The sequence below is a fragment of the Elephas maximus genome, chromosome 1, assembly GCF_024166365.1.
Source record: "Elephas maximus indicus isolate mEleMax1 chromosome 1, mEleMax1 primary haplotype, whole genome shotgun sequence".
Taxonomy (NCBI): Eukaryota; Metazoa; Chordata; class Mammalia; order Proboscidea; family Elephantidae; genus Elephas; species Elephas maximus.
The window spans coordinates 45,430,424-45,451,864 of NC_064819.1; the positions used below are offsets into that span (position 1 = coordinate 45,430,424).

General features: G+C 40.3%; 1 long non-coding RNA gene across 7 annotated transcripts in view; it reads left to right on the forward strand.

The window, feature by feature from the left end:
* The window catches only part of LOC126071289 (uncharacterized), a 195,115-nt gene that overhangs the window by 51,232 nt on the left and 122,442 nt on the right, over positions 1-21,441 (forward strand). Inside the window, exon 5 of one of the 7 annotated variants that reach the window (XR_007516363.1) lies at positions 9,136-9,672. The exons of 5 other annotated variants lie outside the window; for them this stretch is intronic. This is a non-coding gene — a long non-coding RNA (uncharacterized LOC126071289). One more of the 7 variants, XR_007516348.1, reaches the window with a different exon arrangement.

Genomic DNA, 21,441 nt, shown 5'->3' on the forward strand with positions numbered 1-21,441 from the left:
AATATATGGTTTGGGGATTTCAAGAAAAATTACTTCAGGAGTATCATAATATTTAACATCAGTTAAAAAAAAAAAAAAATTTTTTTTTTTTTTTTTTATAATCTGGCTTTATGTCAAGTAAGAAGTGGAAGCACACTGGGAATTTATGTTAGCTCTCTTACTGTGTTTATATAATAGCATATTATCATACTGTATTGCATTTTTTTGTTAACTTGTCTCTACTACATTGTGAACACCGAAAGATAGAGATTAAGTGCAACATTCCCAATCCCTGCACATTATAGGTGCTCAGTAAGTGTTTGATGAAAGGAGGAAGGAAAGAAGGAATCATGTTGGCATTTTTGTTTTTATACTTGGACGGGGGGTGTTGGGGGTTTCAAGATCCTGGGAAACCTCATGAGAACTTCAGACTCAACATGTCCAAAATTGAGCTCACATTTTCTAACACCCCTCACCATATTCCCCATCTGCTTGTCTACTTTTGCCCCCCTCTTACCATACACTTAGTCATGAAGCCTAAATCTGTATCATCTTTGGTACCTTCCCCCATTCATTTCCCACCATCAGCCATGAAGTACTAGGAATTCTACCCTCCAATCCTCCATATGCTGCCTCCTCTCCACCCCTCAGCTACCTAATGACTCTGTATATTCTCAGTTGCTCTGAGGTGGCATGCAGTGATGCCCTCAGGGCCTTATGAAGTGCTTTATCTTTCATACCAATGGCCCAAGAGTAATTTATACTCGACTATTTTTTTTTGTTTTACTAACCAGCAGGTTGGCAGTTCAAACCACCCAGAAGGACCTCTAAAGAAAAGCCTGATGATCTACTTTCAAAAAATCAGCCACTGAAAACCTTGTAGAGCATACTTCTGCTCTGTAATGTATAGGGTTGCCATGAGTTGGAGTTGACTCAATGGCAACTGGTTTTATTGTGTTTACTATCTCTATTGTATTATCCCTTATTTCTCAATGTTTCTTTCATGCATTATTCAACAAGTATTCATTGAAAGTACGGGTCCAGGTATTAGAAGTGCCAAGGTGTATGGTCACAGTTGTATCCTCAGAGAGTACAGCCTGATGGGGGGGTCTGGCATTTGACCAGAAATACAGTGTAGAGATAGGTGCACATAGGTAGGGCATTGAAATAGGTGAACTTTCATGGGCACCAACTGAAATAATAACTCTGTTGATAAGAATCCGTACAAAGTTGGTTCCTATGAGGTGGAGGGCAAATATATCCTCATTCTCCAACTTCTCCACCATTTCTGAAACCAGCTGTTCTCCCCATGGCATTCTTTTTCTATTGGATTCAATAATTCATTGCAGTGATTTCAGAGAACTCATGGAAACACCAAATCTGCAATAACAACAGAGAAGGATATAAACAGAAACAAAGATATGCATAGGTAAGGTTTGGGAGTGGTCCCAGCATGGGCCTTCAACCTCTTAATGGGATCTGCTTACCCTTTCTGAAAGCCAGTGTTCATTCTCACCCATCAGGAAATTTTCAGACAGGAAAAAATGATGTCATTTGGCTGGCTTGACTATTGGCCACTCCTCTCAGCTGGCTCCTGGCTCTTCCTGGCCAGCCCTAGGACAGCTTTTAGATGGACCCTACTCTGCAGATGGCCCCCTACTTGGAGCTCCCTGCTCAGGGCGCCCCAGCTCTCAGATTGTTGCGGTTCTGGGCTGGATTCAGCCTTTACGCTCTGCTGTCACCATTCAGGGCTGCCCTTTGTCTTCATCTCTTCAGGTACATTGCAGCTGCTGCTTCCATTGCCGGTGCTGGTTTACCCAGTCTGGGAGGGTCATGGCACAGGCCCCCATGTCCAAATGATGTGCTCCTTTCCTGGCTGTTATCAATCAGGAGGCCCCAACCGAGGCTCCATGTTCTAGGGTTTCGTCAGTCACTGGGTGGGCCCCTCAGCCAGCCTGGGTAAAGGTCAACTAGTGGGTGGAAGCCCAGTCAAGGTCAACTACAGGATGGGGCCCCCAGGCAATCTCAGTAAAGATCAGACCAGGTGGGGCCCCCCAGCCAATCCTGGTAAAGGTAGATTACCAGATGGGGCTCCCAGCCAATTTGGGTAAAGGTCAGTTATTGGGCATGGCTCCCCAGCCAAACCTGGTAAATGTCAGACTGGTCAGGGCTTTGGAACCAGGACCAGAAGGCAGAATTAGTTCTTTAGTAAGATGATTCCATACTGTGCAGACATCTAGTACAGACTGGGAGTCAGATAATATTTTCTGGAGGTTATCTGAGCTGAGTCTTGAGGGAAAATGGGAGTTATCCAGATAAGGTATGGGAGGAAGGATATTCCCAAACTATTTGGACATCTGTGTTATGGGCCATCTAGCTCCTTTATAGGAATGCCTGTGGCTCTCCTGGAAGCCACCATATTCATAGGGTCTTCATGGTGTCCCCTGAGCCACAAATGGTCGTTACGGTAGAGACGCTGCCAAACTGAGCCTGTCAGAGTCTTTCCCCAGAATGATTTGAATCGTCGATGGCAAGCAATCAGCCTCTTCCTGGAGGTAGAAACGGCAAGATGTGAGACCCAGGAGTTGGCCTCCACGGTCCTTTCCTTGTGGAGAGAACTGTCCTGCAGTGAAGGACAGTGGGGCCACCACAAAGAGTGCAGAGAGACATGAGGAGTCCCAGGCACTCAGACTCCAGTCGTTCCCAAGAGTCGAATTCATCCCCATCTTACTCATGGTCTGACGGTCAACCCTTCCTTGGATTATGTGATGTACTACACTGCTTTGCGAAAAACTCTTAATTATCTAATTATCGATAATAAATAAGTGAATTCCTAATAAATTGCCTAAGATATTCTCAGTGCAGTTTCTATCTCCATAACAAAAATCATTCCAACTAATGCAGGATCCTAATCACTGGGGAGCTCACACTCCATGAGCCAGTGAGAGTGGAGGACAAGTGCTCTTGTTTGGAAAATGGGGCTGCGTGCATAGCAGGTGGTGTCACTCAAGCACTGCCTGATGTTTCTAGCTGATGGGTTTATAACTCTGAAATACTAAACCACTCTGGAGGCTTTAGTCACACACAGGCTAGATTACTGAAAGACCATCAAAGAAGCTGCTATCAGACCCCACTCACCACACATTTCATGACCCACCAGTGCCTTTAAGACCATGTACTGCACCCAGGGTCTTACTTCCCCTGACCTTGCCTCTTCTTGAGCATTATCATCTCAGATCTCAGACTGCCCTTGACTTCACATTAACACATTACATTATAGCTGTCACATATCAACTCCGTCCTTGACCTCAACCTGTTTCTCTCTCGTATAGGCTTTGATGACCTTGTTATACTTTTCCTAGTATATTACCACTCTATAGAGTCTGTTTTTAGTTTTGCTTTTTTGTGTTCAAGCTGAAAACTTGAAGGAACCCTTGAGTCCCCGAGGCTACTCAAAGGCCCAGCCAGACACTCTTTGGCTTAAAGAGCTGTAATAACTTAAGGGATTCCTTCTTGAATTTTAGGAAGAGCAGAGGCTAACAGTAGAAGAACAGGACATCTGAGGTCAATAAGGAGTGGGTGGAGAGTGGAACTGGGGAGCCCTGGTGGCTGCTGAGGCCAAACTTTAGCAGCAACATCATCAAAGTCCTTGATTGTCCTAAGACTGGTGTGCTCGGGGGAGATTAGACTTATATCAGTTCTTGTTTGGAGGTTTGCCCAGAAGATTTGTTAGGCGTCTCTGGAAGAGCAACTACATCCAAAGCCAGAGCTCAACGCTGAGTCCCAGTTGTTGACAAAGATGATGAACACACTGTTGACTTCAATCTTTGTGGTGGGAAAAAAGTCCAGTCTAATTTTTAATACCAGTATTGACTCTGTTTGTCCTTAAACCTTGCTCACCTGTTCCAAACCTCTTAGAGGCACCAGAAGAGTCAGGCAAACAGCAGGTCTTTTGAAACACTTTCATCTGAAAGGGCCAAGTTCAACAGGTTTACAAAAGTCCAATTCATCCAGACAGGAGTATACTCTATCGATGCACTTGAGCTCTGATAGTAAAACATAAAGTGATTTGTTACTGCTTGGAAAGGTTTTCTGGAAAGGCATCTTTATGAATAAATTGAGGCATAACAGAGACGCTGACCCCACAATGTGTCCACATTTTCCTCAGGAGGAATAGATGGTGAGTGCTCTTTTCTGATTTCAGTACATTACCAAGATCATTCTTTGCCAGCTGTAAGAAATTTGGAGGAGAGTTCAGAGACAAGATATATTGATGCAACAGTTTTTAAATATTGAGTCAGCTCTCCATTTTTTGAGGTGAGAAGAGTCGGGGGAACTGCGTGATCTCCTTCTGGGTAATAGCTTTCAGAGGCCAGAAGGAGTAGCAGGAAAATGGCCCAAACTGGAATTAGCTCCTGAATTAATAAGATATTGGCCCTCAGAGAAGTTGTAAAAAGTCTGGGGAAATGCTTGAATAATGAACTACTCGTCATGAGACACGTGAGTAAAACAGGTTCCATAAGAAGCAGGTATAAAGATGTTCCTGGGTGGCGCAAGTGGTTAACGTACTTGGTTGCTAACTGAAAGGTTGGAGGTTCAAGTCCACTCAGAGGTGCCTCAGAAGAAAGGCCTGGTGATCTACTTCCAAAATAGCAGCCGTTGAAAACTCTATGGCGCACAGTTCTACTCTTACACACATGGTATCCTCATGAATTGGAGTCCACTCAATGGCAACTGGTTCTAAAGACAAAAAAATACCATTGCTGTGGAGTCGATTCTGACTCATTGATCCTATGTTAAAGAGTAGAGCTGCTTCATAAGGTTTTCTTGGCTGCGATCTTAACAGAAGGAACCCTAGTGATCCAGTGGTTAAAGCACTCAGCTGCTAAGCAAAAGGTGATTGGTTGGAACCCACAAGCCCCTCTGCAGAAGAAAGAAGTGGCAGTCTGCTTCCGTAAAGATTTACAGCCTTGGAAACCCTATGGGTCAGTTCTACTGTGTCCTACAGGGTCTCTATGAGTCGTAATTGACAGCAGTGGGTTTGGTTTTTTATTTAGTATTAATGTAAGCTGATCACCAGGCCTGTCTTTCTTAGTACTGCTGGGTGTGTTTGAACCACCGAACTTTAGGTTAGTAGTTGAGTGCAAACCGTTTACACCACCTAGGGACTGACCAAGGGCCTGAAGCTGGAATTAGAATGAGAGAACTGGTCCTGATTATGGCTCAGACTACAGAAAGCCAGCTTTATATATGTCAAATCTACATGGTATGACTCCAAATGACAGAACTCTTTCTAACTTCTGAGGAGAGGGGGCAGCATTCCAAGCAGTCCTTAAGAACACCTTTGGAATGTATTTCAGAGTCACTATTTACATTATGTGCAGACTTTTCTATTGCAGTACTGAGACTGTGTAATGATGTGAGAGGTAGAGGGTGGTAGCAGTACAGGGATAAGGCATCCAACAAAGAGGATCCACAACAGGCCAATGGCAGCTGGGGCAGCCGCCCTCTTGTCAACCCATGGGTACCTGGCAGCTGTTCCTCTCTGGGGGTTATCTGCCAAGAATAGCAGGCTGAAGGTTTACTGAGGTATTTTCACTGATTTTTAGATCTCCTCAGGCTAGACTGCAAATGGATAGCCTGGAAAACAAAGGTTTTGCACCCACTCATTCCTTTGGTGATTACCAGCATGGACCTCCATCTCAGAGACCCAATGTCCTGCTACGAGAGATTTCACAGTCCCTGGGGAGATTTTAGCATTGGGAGGCCATAAGTCATGACTTCTGAGCAAGAGGCTGAGAGAACAATGACGGGGATCCAGGATCACGGAACCCTTGGACCAGTAGCCAATTGTGTCTGTAGGCTCTTGAGAGAGTTATACAGAGACTTGGACACCAAGGCGGAATCTCTGCTTATTATTTGAAGGTTTTGACCCCAATTCCTGAGAGGAAACACTGGCTCTGGATTGCTGGGATGGACCATTGGTGAGCCCCAATCAACAATTCAGCAAATTGGCTTTTGATGAATCAATCCTTTGTCCATTTGATGAATTGACTTTTTAAGAACTGATGTTTGGAGAAATGAATGGTAACTCTCTGGAGTCTCTTTCACAGACTAGTAGAAAAAACTGGGTGGGAAAACTTTAACCACACAGAGAAGCTCTGTTCAGCCTCTGTGTTGAGCTGGAACTTCAGAGATAAGGCTGCAGGTGGGCAGGGTTTTCCTGTGGCCTCTGTGCTCTTCAGTTCTCATGGCCCCAGGCAGGAGCTGGGCTGAGCAGAAGTCAACAGATAAATCTTCAGGCAAGAGAACTGCCTTCCGGAAATGTCATGAGGGAAGAAAGAGAAGTGCTGGGGGAGTGGGAGGGGTCAGATAGAACATTGTCGGTACAGCTTTGGGGGGACATGGTGAGTTACCTGTGGCTTTGTTCTCATCCGTGCTTTTGCTGGTCTTTGCAAGGCCAACATTACCTGAGACAATTTGGCTGCCCAAATCTCCCTGAGGGACAGGTTCCATTGGTCAGGTGGGCCTGGTTCAGCTTGCCTTCAACTCTGATTGCTGTCTGCACTCATGGCTCCCTCTTGGCAGCTAGGGGTGACTTCAGTCTATGCCTGTCATTCTGCTGCTTCTTCAAATGTGTTCCCTGCTGCCCTGCTCTTCTTGTACCTGTTCTAGACCATTTGCCCTGGGTTTGTTGCTGTCATTTTCCTTGCAAAAGTGTGCTTTCTGTTCCAAGATGCCTCAATTTTTCTCACTCATTCCTCCTCTCATAAAATGAACCTCAGAGGCTTCCTCTTAAAATATTCTTCCATTTGTATAGCTGATCAATTGGGGATAAGGCTGGGGGTTTACCTTCCTCATTCTCAGAGAAAGAAGGTGGTGTCTTTTTTCTCTTCTGGTAAATTATTAGGTGGATTTAAATAATCTTTACATGTATTCTTTTTGAAACAGCTTTATTGAGGTATAATTGACATGATAAACTGCACATATTTAAAGTGTACAATCTTATGCTTATTGATATATGTATGCATCTATATACCTGTGAAACCATTACCACAATCAATATAGAAAACAGGTATTCATCACCCTCAAAGGCTTTCTTGTGTTCCTGGGAATGTCGCCCTCCCCAAGCCACTGCTTATCTGCTATAGATTAGTTTGCATTTTCGAGAATTTTAAATAAATGGAACCCCACACAGTGTGTGTTTTTTTTAAATTTGCCTTCTTTCACTCTGTAATTTTTTGAAACTGTACTTTAAATGAAGGTTTACAGAAAAAAACTAGCTTCTCATTAGTACACATATTGTTTTGTGAACATTGGTTGCCAACGCCATGACATGTCAATACTCTCCCCTTCTTGATCTTGGGTTCCCTGTTACCAGCTTTCCTGTCCCCGTCTGCCTTCTAGTCCTTGCCTCTGGGCAGGTGTGCCCCTTTAGTCTCATTTTGTTTTATGGGCCTGCCTAATCTTTGCCTGCAGAGTGAACCTCAGGAGTGACTTCATTGCTAACCTAAAAGGGCATCCAGGAGCTGTACTCTCAGGGTTTCTCCAGACTCTGTCAGACCAGTAAGTCTGGTCTTTTTCTTTTCTTTTTGTGAGTTAGCATTTTGTTCTACATTTTTCTCCAGCTCTGTCCGGGACTCTCTCTGTCAAAGCAGTTGGTGGTGGTAGCTGGACACCATCTAGTTGTGCTGGGCTCAGTCTGGTGGAGGCTATAGTACTTGTGGTCAGTCATTTGGACTAATCTTTGCCTGGTGTCTTTTGTTTTCATCATTCTCCCTTGCTCCAGACAGGGTGAGAACAGTGACATATCTTAGATGGCCGCTCACAAGCTTTTAAGACCCCAGACTTAACTCACCAAAGTAGAATGTAGATCTATGTTATGCCAGTTGAGCTAGATGTTCCCCAGACCATGGTCCCCACAGCCCTCAGGCCAGTAATTTGGTCCCACAGGGAGTTTGAATTTGTCTGTGGCTTCTGTGACCTTGCCTTGGACAAGTTGTACTGGCTCCCCCAGTATTGTGTACTGTCTTACCCTTCACCAAAGTTGCCCCTCATCTGTTGTCTATTTAGTGTTTTTCTATCTCCACCCCTCCCCTCCCTCATAACCATCAAAGATTATTTTTTTGTGCATAAACATTTTCATGAGTTTTTATAGTAGTGATCTATACAATATTTGTCTTTTGGTGATTGACTTATTTCACTCAGCATAATGCCCTCCAGATTCATCCATGTGAGATGCTTCGCAGATTCATCATTGTTCTTCATCATTGCTTAGCATTCCATTGTCTGTATGTACCATAGTTTATCCATTCATCTGTTAATGGACATCTAGGTTGTTTCCATTGTTTTGCTCTTGTGAACAATGCTGCAATGAACATCGGTGTGGATAGGTCTATTAGTGTGACAACTCTTATTTTTCTAGGATATATTCCTAGGAGTGGGACTGCTGAATCATATGGCATTTCTATTTCTAGGTTTCTAAGAAAGCGCTATTTCTTTTTACAAAATGGTTGTACTATTTTGCATTCCCACCAGTAGTGCGTAAGAGTTCCAATCTCTCTGCAGCCTCTCCAACATTTGTTATTTTCTGTTTTTTTGATTTGTGCCAGTAATGTTGGGGTGAGATGGTATCTCATTGTGGTTTTTACTTGCATTTCTCTAATGGCTAGTGATCCCAAGCATTTCTTCATGTGTCTGTTAGCTGTTTGAATTGTCTTCTTTGGTGAAGTATTTATTCATATCCTTTGCCCATTTTTTAATTGGATTATTTGTCTTTTTGTTGTACAGGTGTTGGATTTTCCTGTAGATTTTAGAGGTTACACCTTTGTCACGTATGTCATAGCCAAATTTTTTTTTCCCAGTCTGTAGGTTCTCTTTTTACTCTTTTGGTGAAGTCTTCTGATGAACATAAGTGTTTAATTTTAAGAAGATCCCAGTTATCTAGCTTATCTTCTGGAGTTTGTATGTTGTTAGTTATGGTTTGTATCCTGTTAATGCGGTGTGTTAACGGTCTTTGGTGTTGGTCCTGTTTTTTCTTCTATGATCTTCATAGTTTTTGGTTTTATATTTAGGTCTTTGATCCATTTTGAATTAGTTTTTGTGTATGGTGTCAGGTATGGGTCCTGTTTCATTTTTTTTTTTTTTTTTTCGCAGATGGGCATCCAGTTTTGCCAGCACCATTTGTTGAAAAGACTGCCTTTTTCCCATTCAGTGGATTTTGGAACCTTGTTAAAGATCTGGTGACCATAGGTGGATGGATTTACAACTGAGTTCTCAATTCTTTTCCCTTGGTCAGTGTATCTGTTGTTGTACCAGTACCAGGCTGTTTTGACTACCATAGCTGTATAGTAGATTCTGAGGTCAGGTACTGTGAGCCTCCTCCTTTATTCTTCTTCAGTAGTGCTTTACTTATCCAGGAGCTCTTCCCTTTCTATATAAAGTTAACAATTACTTTTTCCATCTCTTTAAACAACACTGTTGATATTTAGATCAGGATTGCCTTGTATTTGTAGATTGCTTTGGGTAGAACTGACATTTTTCACAATGTTGAGTTTACCTATCCATGAACGTGGTATGTTTTTCCATTTATGTAGGCCTCTTTTGGTTTCTTGCAGTAGTGTTTTGTAGTTTTCTTTGTATAGGTCTTTTACATCCCTCATTAGATTTATTCCTAGGTATTTTTTTAATTTTAGGGGCTATTATAAATAATATTGTTTTCCTGATTTCCTTTTCATCATTCTCTTTATTAGTGTATAGGACTCAAACTCATTTTTGTATGTTTAGCTTATATCCTGCTACTCTGGTGAATCTATTAGTTTCAATAGTTTTCTCATGGAGTCTTTTGGGTTTTCTATGTATAAGATTATATCATCTGCAGATAGGGACAGTTTTACGTCTTCCTTATTAATTTGAATGCCCTTTATTTCTTTTTCTTGCCTTATTGCTCTAGCTAGGACTTCCAGCACAATGTTAAATAGGAGTCGTGATAAAGGACATCCTTGTCTTGTTCAGTTTTCAGTCTCTTTCCATTAAAAATAATGTTAGCTGTTGTTTTTATATAATGCCCTTTATTATGTTGAGGAATTTCCCTTCTATACCTATTTTTTTGAGTGTTTTTATCGGGAATGGGTGTTGGACTTTGTCCAATGCCTTTTCTGTATTGATTGAGATGCTCAGGTGATACTTTTATTTTATTTATGTTGTGGATTATGAGTGACTTTCTAATGTTGAATCATCCTTCCATTACTGGTATGAATCTCACTTGGTCGTGGTGTATTATTTTTTTAATATGATGCCGGATTCTTTTAGCTAGAATTTTGTTGAGAATTTTTGCATCTATATTCATGAGAGATAATTGGTCTGTAATTTTCTTTTTTTGTGGTGTCTTTGCCTGGTTTTGGCATCAGTGTTATGCTGACTTTATAGAATGAATTTGAAAGTATCCCTTCCTTTTCTATGTTCTGAAATAGTTTGAGTAGTACTGGTGCAAGCTCTTCTCAGAATGTTTGGTGGAATTCTCCAGTGAAATGATCTGAGCCAGGGCTTTTGTTGTTGTTGTTGGGAGTTTTTTAAAATTACCTTTTCAATCTCTTCTCATGTTATGTGTCTGTTCACTTTTCAACATCATTTTGTGTTAGTTTGGGTGGGTAATGTGTGTCTAGAAATTTGCCCATTTCCTCTAGGTTTTCAAATTTGTTGGAGTATAGTTTTTCATAATACTCCGTTATGATCCTTTTTCTTTCAGTTGGGTCTGTTGTAATGTCCCCCTTTTCATTTCTTTTTTGGGTAATTTGCATCCTCTTTTGTTTTTCTTTTGTCAGTTTCACTAGTGGTTTGTTGATTTTGTTGATCCTTTCAAAGAACCAACTTTTGGTTTTGTTAATTCTATTGTTTTTCTATTCTCAATTTCATTTATTTCTGCTCTGATCTTTATTATTTCCTTTCTTCTGTTGGCTGTGGGCTTCTTTTGCTGTTCTTTTTCTCTTTGTTCAAGTTGTATAGCTAATGTTTTGATTTTGTCCCTTTCTTCTTTTTTGATGTGTGCATCTATTGCTATAAATTGACCTTTCAGCACTGTCTTTGCTGTGCCACAGAGGTTTTGGTATGATGTGTTTTCATTCTCGTTTGATTCTAGGAATTTTTTGATTCCATCTTTGATTTCTTCTAATACCAATTGTTTTTTAAGCAGGGTGTTATTCAGTTTCCATGTATTTGATTTTTTTTCCTTGCTCTTCCTATTGGTAATTTCTACTTTGATGGTGTTGTGGTCAGAGAAGGTATTTTGTGTTATCTCGATGTTTTGAATTTTCTTGAGGGTTTCTTTGCAGCCTAGGATGTGGTTTATTCTGGAGAATGTTCCCTGTGCATTGGAAAACAGTGTGTACTTTGCAGCTGTTGGAAGGAGTGTCCTATATATGTCTGTCAGGTCGAGTTGGCTGATGGTGACCTTTAAGTCTTCTGTGTCTTCGTTGAGTTTCTTTCTAGATGTTCTGTCCTTTACTGAGAGTGGTGTGTTGAAGTCTTGTACTGTTATTGTGGAACTGTTAATTTCTCTTTTCAGTGCCTTTAGGGTTTGTTTTATATATTTTGGAACCTTGTCATTGGGTGCATAGATATTTATTATGGTAATGTCATGATGGATTGCCCCTTTAATCGTCACATAATGCTCTTATTTTTCTTTTATGGTGGATTTTGTTTCAAAGTCTATTTTATCTGGTATTAGTATTGCCACTTCTGATCTTTTTTGGTAGATGTTTTCTTTATATATATATTTCCATCCTTTGTTTTTTAATAAATTTACATCTTTGTTTCTAAGGTGTGTCTCTTATAGACTACGTATTGATGGATCCTATTTTTTTAATCCATTCTGTCTATTTCTGTCTCTTTATGGGTGAATTTAGGCCATTTACATTCAGTGTAATTATGGATAGGTGTGAGTTTATTACTGTCATTTTGTAGTGCTTTTTTGTGGTGCTAATGTTTTATTTCATGCTTTTATTTGCCTGTGCTGAATTCCATTTGTTTGTGGATTTTTTTTTCTTTCATTTTTATAGATTTTGTGTTTACTGAGACTTTATGTTTTTCTTCTGTATTTTGATGAGTAGGTTTGTTAACTTGCGTTGTCCTTGAAATTTATCCTTATCTTCCTAAGTTTGAACTAGTCTTTTGTTACTTGTTATCGCCTCGAATTCCTCTCCATTTGAAAGTTCTATAGCTGTACTGTTTATTCCCTCTTTTATTGTTCTAACATTGTTGTCATTACAGTTTAACCTCTGTGGTTCCCTGTTGTAAATCTTTTAGTTTTGTTTTATCCTTGAGAGTTCATGACCTAGGTTGGTATCTAGCTAGATTCAGGCTATCGTCTGATGTTGTTGGTTCTCTAAGAGAAGGACTCCCTTTAAAATATTCTTGTAAATTTGGTTTGTTTTTTACATATTCTCTTAATTTCTATTTATCTGGAAATGTCCTAATTTCACCCGAATACTTTAGCAAGAGTTTTGCTAGATGTATTATTCTTGGTTGGCATTTTTTTTTTTCTTTTGAGGTTTTATATATGTCACCCCATTGCCTTCTTGCCTCCATGGTTTCTGTTGAGTAATCAAAACTTAGTCTGATTGTGTCCATTCTGTATGTGACTTTTTATTTTTCCTCTAACTGTTCTCAGGATTCTTTCTTTTTCTTTGGTTTTAGCGAGTGTGATTATGATATGCCTTGGTGATTTTCTTTTGGGGTCTGTCCTATATGGACTTGACTGAGCTTCTTGGACGGTCAGCTTTTCATCTCTCATGATATTAGGGAAGGTTTCTGTCAGCAATTCTTCAATAATTCTCTCTGTGTTTTCCATCCTCCCCCCCCACCCATTTTGGAACTCCAATCACTTGCAAATTTTTGCTTTTGATTGTATCCCACATCGTTCTCAGGGTTTCTTCATTCTTTTCTCTGATTTTTCCTCAAAGTTGTATCCAAACATTTGTCTTCAGTTTCATTGGTCCTGTCTTTCATTGCTTCAAACCTCTCCTCAAACCTTCTATGATACTGTCCATTTTGAAATGTTTATCTTTTGGATTTCTAATTGCTTTTTTGTATGACTTTTAGGTGTGAATTTATTTTGACATTTTGTTCCTGCATTATTTTCCTGAATTCTTCCATTGTTTTGTCTGTCTTTTCCCATGATTTTGTCTGTGTTTTCCATGATTTTGTCTATTTTTTCCTCATTTTTGTCTGATTTTCCTTAATCTCTTGGATAGCCCTGAAGATCAGAGATTTTAATCCCCTATCAGTTTGTTCTAGTGCCTTTTCTTCTGCTAGAAGGTCATGTGATGTTTTATTTTGGACGACTACTCGAAGCACACTGTTCTTTTTTTATGTTTTGCTATTATCTGCCCCCAGGGAGCCCACCAATGTGGCTGCGCAGACAGGGGAAGTGACTTCCCAGCTAGCAGTGCAGCACAGGCTGTCAAAAAGGAGTGGAGGAGAAGCAGAGCCAAGAGGGTGGAATAGACAGATGCTTCTGGCGAGCTGTCTTTACAACAAAGACCCCCCCAAAAACAAGTAAAACTAGTATATTTGTGACAAGCTGGGAGCGCTGAGCTTCAAAGGCAAACTTAGAAAATGAACTGAGGGACGGGGGAGGAAGAGACCGTTCAGAAATGGAGGGGAGTTACCAGACCTGAATTGCGGGGAGCCGTCAGGCACCGTTCCTGGAGCTGCAGCGGTGGGCTGGTACTAGCGTTCGGCCGCAGATTCCTCAGGGAGAAGCAGCCAGCCATACAGCCTACTTACACCTCCGGAACCTGAGAAGAATGGCGCTCTTGGCAAAAGCTAAGTACTTGCGTATGTTTTACTGCGCCACCCCACCCCTAAGTCAGCTTCAGTGGGTGAATTCCCTGGGCCTGAAATAGGCCCCGTTGAGCGCTTAGAGCCATCCTGCTGGCCTTGGAGAAGGAAAAAAATTTGCAATTGGGGGAAAACATAATTTGCCAGGTCCACCAACTGAGGGAGCTCAGGAGAGAAGTGGCTCCTGTCAGGGCATAAATGGTCCATGGACTTTGAGCAGTTTTCTCTTCTGCATGGACCTGTGTGGGTCTATTTTGGGAGAATTGGCCCTCGTTGGCAGACTCCAGCCATTTCAGCTTTGTGGTGTAGAGGTGGATGTTTGATGTTTGACATTGCTTTGCCTATTAAACAAGGTCCTCACCTACCCACATCAGGGACCCAAGGACTGGTAGCTCCACTCAGGTCACCCAGCCACCTGTGACAGGGGTCCAAGGATAACTGGTACCTCCCAGTCCTTACAACCAAAAACATTGGGTGCCCATGGTCCATCTGCAGAACCCACCCACCTGCATGCTCTAGGGAACAGGGGTGCACTTTTCGCAGACACCCGGGGGTTGGTTCTCAGCCCCCTGCCTTGTTCAGAGAGTGACACCCTGCTGCAATCAGATACAGGTACCTACACCAATTACCCCTGCCCCTCTAAGACTGTAGGACAGAGCCTGTACCACACACTTGACGATCAGCTACCTGGACACCTGAGCTGAATTCATACAAGAAAAATGAATGACTTCTAGACTGATATATCTGATAAGAGCTCTAGCCATCTGGGGACAGGACATAAGAGCTCCAAAGGTGAAAATAATCAAGCTAGCTCACTCAAGCAACCCATTTGGGTATATTGAAACAAAACAAAGCAAGAAACTATGACACAGTAAACAAGAATGAACTAATACAATAACTTATAAATGGCTCGGAGACTACAGTCAATATCAAATCACATAAAGAAACAGACCATGATCACCTCAACAAGCTCTCAAAACAAAGAATCCAGGGATCTTCTAGGTGAAAATGCATCCCTGGAATTACCAGAGCCAGAATACAAGAAATTAATATACAGGACCCCTCGAGACATCTGGAAGGAAATGAGGCAATACGCAGAACAAGCCAAGGAACACACAGATAAAGCAATTGAAGAAATTAGAAAGATTATTCAGGAACATAGTGAAAAATTTAATAAGCTGCAAAAATCCATAGACAGCAATCAGAAATTCAGAAGATTAACAATAAAGTTACAGAAGTAGACAACTCAATAGAAAGTCAGAGGAGCAGAATTGAGCAAGTAGAAGCCAGAATTTCTGAACTTGAAGATAAATCACTTGGCACTAATATATTTGAGGAAAAGTCAGATAAAAGAATTTCAAAAAATGAAGAAACCTTAAGAATCATGTGGGACTCTCTCAAGAGCAGTAACCTATGAGTGATTGGAGTACCAGAACAGGGAGGGATAACAGAAAATACAGAGAGAATTGTTGAAGATTTGTTGACAGAAAACTTCCCTGATCTCCTGAAAGATGAGAAGATATCTATCCAAGAGGCTCATCAAACTCCACATAAGGTGGATGTTAAAAGAAAGTCACCAAGACATATTATAATCAAACTTGCCAAAACTAAAGATAAAGAGAGAATTTTAAGAGCAGCTAGGAATAAACAAAAAGATGCCTACAAAGGAGAGCCAATAAGAATAAGCTTGGCCTACTCAGCGGAAACCATGCAGACAAGAAGGCAATGGGATGATGTATTTAAAAAATTGAAGGAAAAAAATTGCCAGCCAAGAGTCATATATCCAGCAAAACTGTCTCTTAAACATGAAGGTAAAATTAAGACATTTCCAGATAAACAGAAGTTTAGGGAATTTGTAAAAACCAAACCAAAACTACAAAAAATACTAAAGGGAGTTCTTTGGTTAGAAAATCAATGATACCAGGTATCAACCCAAGACTAGGACACTGGGCTGAGCAATCAGAAGTCAACCCAGACAGGGAAATAAAAAAAAAACAAAACAAGATTTTATATATATATATAAAAGCCCAAAACAGGGTAACAGCAATGTTATTATATAAAAGGAGACAACATTAGAACAATAAAGAGGGACTAAGAAATGTAATCATTGATCTTCCATATGGAGAGGAAGATATGGCGACACAAAGAAATAAAATTAGGTTTAAATTTAGAAAAATAGGGATAAATAATAAGGTAAGCACAAAGGAGACAAACTATCCTACTCATCAAAATAAAATACAAGAAAAAAGTAGAGACTGAGCAGAAACAAAATCAACAACAACGAATATGAGGAAAGGACAGCATGTAATCTACTGAGCACATAAAATTAAGTGGGAAAAAGAAACTGTCAACAACACACAAAAAAAGACATCAAAATCTTACCTGTGCATAATTACGCTGAATGTAAATGGACTAAATGCACCAATAAAGAGACAGAGTTGCCGAATGGATTAAAAAACAAGACCGGCCTATATGCTGCCTACAAGAGACACAACTTAGACTTAGAGACACAAACAAACTAAAACTCAAAGGATGGGAAAAAATATAGCAAGCAAATAACAAAAAAGAGCAGGAGTGGCAATATTAATTTCTGACAAAATAGACTTTAAACTTAAATCCATCATAAAGGATGAGGAAGGACATTATATAATGATTAAAAAGATAACAAAACAAGAAGATATAACCATATTAAATATTTATGCACCCAATGACAGGGCTTCAAGAGACATAAAACAAACTCTTTCAGCATTGAAAAGTGAGATAGACAGCTCCACAATAATAAAGTACACTTCAACACAGCACTTTTGATGAAGGTCAGGACATCCAGAAAGAAGCTCAATAAAAACACGGAAGATCTAAATGCCACACTCGACCAACTTGACCTCATAGACATATACAGAACACTCCACCCAACAGTGACCAAGTATACTTTCTTTTCTAGTGGACATGAAACACTCTCTAGAATAGACCACATATTAGGTCATAAAGCAAGCCTTAGCAGAATCCAAAACATTGAAATATTACAAAGCATCTTCTCTGACCATAAGGCCGTGAAAGTGGAAATCAATAACAGAAAAAGCAGAGAAAAGAAATCAAACACTTGGAAACTGAACAATACCCTGTTCAAAAAAGACTGGATTATAGAAGACATTAAGGATGGAATAAAGAAATTCATAGAATCCAGTGAGAATGAAAACAGTTCCTATCAGAACCTTTGGGACAGAGCGAAAGCAGTTCTCAATTTATATCAATAAATGCACACATCCAAAAAGAAGAAAGCGCCAAAATCAAAGAATTATGCCTACAACTTGAACAAATAGAAAGAGAGCAACAACAACAAAATGCTCAGGCACCAGAAGAAAACATACTAAAAGTGAGAGCAGAACAAAATGAAAACAATTGAAAGAATTAACAAGACCAAAAGCTGCTCCTTTGAAAAAATCAACAAAATTGATAAACCATTGGCCAAATTGACAAAAGAAAAACAGGAGAGGATGCAAATAGCCTGAATAAGAAATGAGATGGGCAATATTACAACAGACCCAACTGAAATTAAAAGAACCATATCAGACTATTATGAAAAATTGTACTCTAACAAATTTGAAAACCTAGAAGAAATCGATGATTTCCTAGAAACACACTACCCAGCTAAACTAACACAAAGAGAGGTAGAACAACTAAATAGACCCACAACGAAAGAAGAGATTGAAAAGGTAATTTAAAAAACTCCCTCAAAAAAAAGCCCTGGCCCGGACGGCTTCACCGCAGAGTTCTACCAAACTTTCAAAGAAGAGTTAACACCACTACTACTACACGTATTTCAGAGCACAGAAAAGGATGAAATAGTAACAAACTCATTCGGTGAAGCTGTCATATCCCTGACACCAAAACCAGGTAAAGACACCAAAAAAAAAAAAAAAAGAAAACTACAGACCTATATCCCTCATGAACTTAGATGCAAAAATCCTCAACAAAATTCTAGCCAATAGAATTCAACAACATGTCAAAAAAATAATTCACCATGACCATGTGGGATTCATACCAGGTATGCAGGGATGGTTCAGCATTAGAAAAACAATTAATGTAATTCATCGCATAAATAAAGCAAAAGACAAGAATCACATGATTTTATCAATTGATGCAGAAAAGGCATTTGACAGAGTTCCACAGCCATTCATGATAAAAACTCTCAGCAAAATAGAATAGAAGGAAAATTCCTCAACATAATAAAGGGCATTTATACAAAGCCAACAGCCAACATCATCCTAAATGGAGAGAGCCTGAAAGCATTTCCCTTGGGAACAGGAACTAGAGAAGGATGCTTTTTATCATTGCTCTTATTCAACATCATGCTGGAGGTCCTAGCCAGAGCAATTAGGCTAGACAAAGAAATAAAGGGCATCCGGCTTGGCAAGGAAGAAGTAAAATTATATCTGTTTGCAGACAACATGATCTTATACACAGAAAACCCTAAGGAATCCTGAGGTAACTACTGAAACTAATAGAAGAGTTCAGCAGAGCATCAAGATACAAGATAAACATACAAAAATCAGTTGGATTCCTCTACACCAACAAAAAGAACATCGAAGAGGAAATCACCAAATCAATACCATTTACAGTAGCCCCCAAGAATATAAAATACTTAGGAATAAATCTTACCAGAGATGTAAAAGACTTATACAAAGAAAACTACAATACACTTCTGCAAGAAACCAAAAGAGACTTACAGAAGTGGAAAAACATACCTTGCTCATGGATAGGAAGACTTAACATTATAAAAAGGGCTATTGTACCAACAGTGATCTACACATTTAATGTAATTCTGATCCAAATTCCAACGACATTCTTTAATGAGGTGGAGAAACAAATCACCAACTTCATAGGGAAGGGAAAGAGGCCCTGGATAAGTAAAGTGTTACTGAAAAAGAGGAACAAAGTGGGAGGCCTTACTTTACCTGATTTTAGAACCTATTATGCTGCCACAGTAGTCAAAACAGCCTGGTACTGGTACAACAACAGATACATGGACCGATGGAACAGAATGGAGAATCCAGGCATAAATCCATCCACATATGAGCAGCTGATATTTGACAAAGGCCCCAAAACAGTTAAATGGGGAAAAGACAATCTTTTTAACAGATGGTGCTGGCATAACTGGATATCCATCTGCAAAAAAATGAAACAAGACCCATACCTCATTCCATGCACAAAAACGAGGTCAAAATGGATCAAAGACCTAAATATAAAATCTAAAACAATTAAGATCATGGAAGAAAGAATAGGGACAACATTAGGAGCCCTAATATATGGCATAAACAGTATAAAAAGTATAAAAAACATTATTAAGAATGCAGAAGAAAAACTAGGTAACTGGGAGCTCCTAAAAATCAAACACCTATGCTCATCCAAACACTTCACCAAAAGAGTAAAAAGACTATCTACAGACTGGGAAAATTTTTTAGCTATGATATTTCTGATCAGCACCTGATCTCTAAATCTACATGATACTGCAAAAACTAGACTATAAAGAGACAAATAACCTATTTTAAAAATGGGCAAAAGATATGAACAGATACTTCACTAAAGAAGACATTCAGGTAGCTAACAGATAATGCTCACAATCATTAACCATTAGAGAAATGCAAGTCAAAACTACAATGAGAGTTTATCTCACTCCAACAAGGCTGGCATTAATCCAAAAAACACAAAAAAATAAATGTTTGAGAGGCTGTGGAGAGACTGGAACACTTATACACTGCTGGTGGGAATGTAAAATGGTACAACCACTTTGGAAATCGATTTAGCGCTTCCTTAAAAAGCTAGAAATAGAACAAGCATATGATCCAGCAATCCCACTCCTTGGGATATATCCTAGAGAAATAAGAGCCTTTACATGAACAGATACATGCACACCCATGTTTATTGCAGCACTGTTTACAATAGCAAACAGATGGAAGCAACCAAGGTGCCCATCAACAGATGAATGGATAAATAAATTATGGTATATTCATACAATGGAATACTATGCATCGATAAAGAACAGTGAGGAATCTGTGAAACGTTTCATAACATGGAGGAATCTGGAAGGCATTATGCTGAGTGAAATTAGTCAGTTGCAAAAGGACAAGTATTATATAAGACCACTATTACAAGAGCTTGAGAAATAGTTTAAACTGGGAAGAAAACATTCGTTTCTGGTTACGAGAAGGGGGTGGGGAAGGCAGGGAGAGGATTATTCACTAATTAGATAGTAGATAAGAACTACCTTAGGTGAAGGGAAAGACAACACACAATACAGGGGAGGTCACCACAACTGGACTAAACCAAAAGCAAAGAAGTTTCCTGAATAAACTGAATGCTTTGAAGGCCAGCGTAGCAGAGGCAGGGTTTTGGGGACCACGGTTTCAGGGGACATCTAAATCAATTGGCATAATAAAATCTATTAAGAAAACATTCTGCGTCCCACTTTGAAGAGTGGCGTCTGGGGTCTTAAATGCTAGCAAGCAGCCATCTAAGATGCATCAATTGGTCTCAACCCACTTGGATCAAAGGAGAATGAAGAACACCAAGGACACAAGGTAATTATGAGCCCAAGAGACAGAAAGGGCCACATGAACCAGAGACTACATCATCGTGAGACCAGAAGAACTAGATGATGCCAAGCTACTACTGATGACTGCCCTAACAGGGACCACAACAGAGAACCCCTGAGGGAGCAGGAGAGCAGTGGGATGCAGACCCCAAATTCTCCTAAAAAGACCAGACTTAATGGTCTGACAGAGACTAGAAGGACCTCAGTGGTCATGGCCCCCAGACCTTCTGTTGGCCAGTACAGGAACCATTCCCGAAGCCAATTCTTCAGACAGGGATTGGAGTGAACAAGGGGTTGGAGAGGTATGCTGGTGAGGACTAAGCTTCTTGGATCAGGTGGACACTTAAGACTATGTTGGCATCTACTGCTGGGGCGGGGGTGGGGGAGATGAGAGGGTGGAGGGGGTTAGAAGCTGGCGAAATGGACATGAAAAGAGAGAGTGGAGGGAGAGAGCGGGCTGTCTCATTAGGGGGAGAGTAATTGGGAGTATGTAGGAAGGTGTATATATGTTTTAGTTGACTTGATTTGTAAACTCACTTAAAGCAAAATAAAAATTATATATATAAAAAAAAAAGATGGCACATGAAGCCAGGTGTTTGAGAGACAGGGAAGTAAGGAGGTGAGAGAGAGAGTGAAGAAACTGAAAGAAGCCAAAAATGCAACAGTAGCAACAACAAAATGACAGTGAAGGAACTGTCTGGTGTGGATGGGGCAAATCCAAGTGGCAAAGAGCTGGTGTCTTCCTGGCCAAGTGACCTTGGCCTGCTGGAAAATGGAAGAGGCCGAGCAGTGAAAAAAAGGTGGGAGGTGGGAAAGTGTGTATTGCTCATTACCGTGTGCTCTGTCTTCTGTCGGGAGCTCCAGGAAGCTGCCTTCCTGTACTCCCTGTCTGCCTTTCTTGGTGGGTGAGAGGCCCAAGATGGCAAATCCGTGCCAGGTTAGCTGATAGGGGACCTTCAGTCTGTAGCTCTCCTTGCTTTCTGTTCTGTGTCAGTTTCTTATTCCATTCTGTGCTTGGTTGAGTTCTTTAT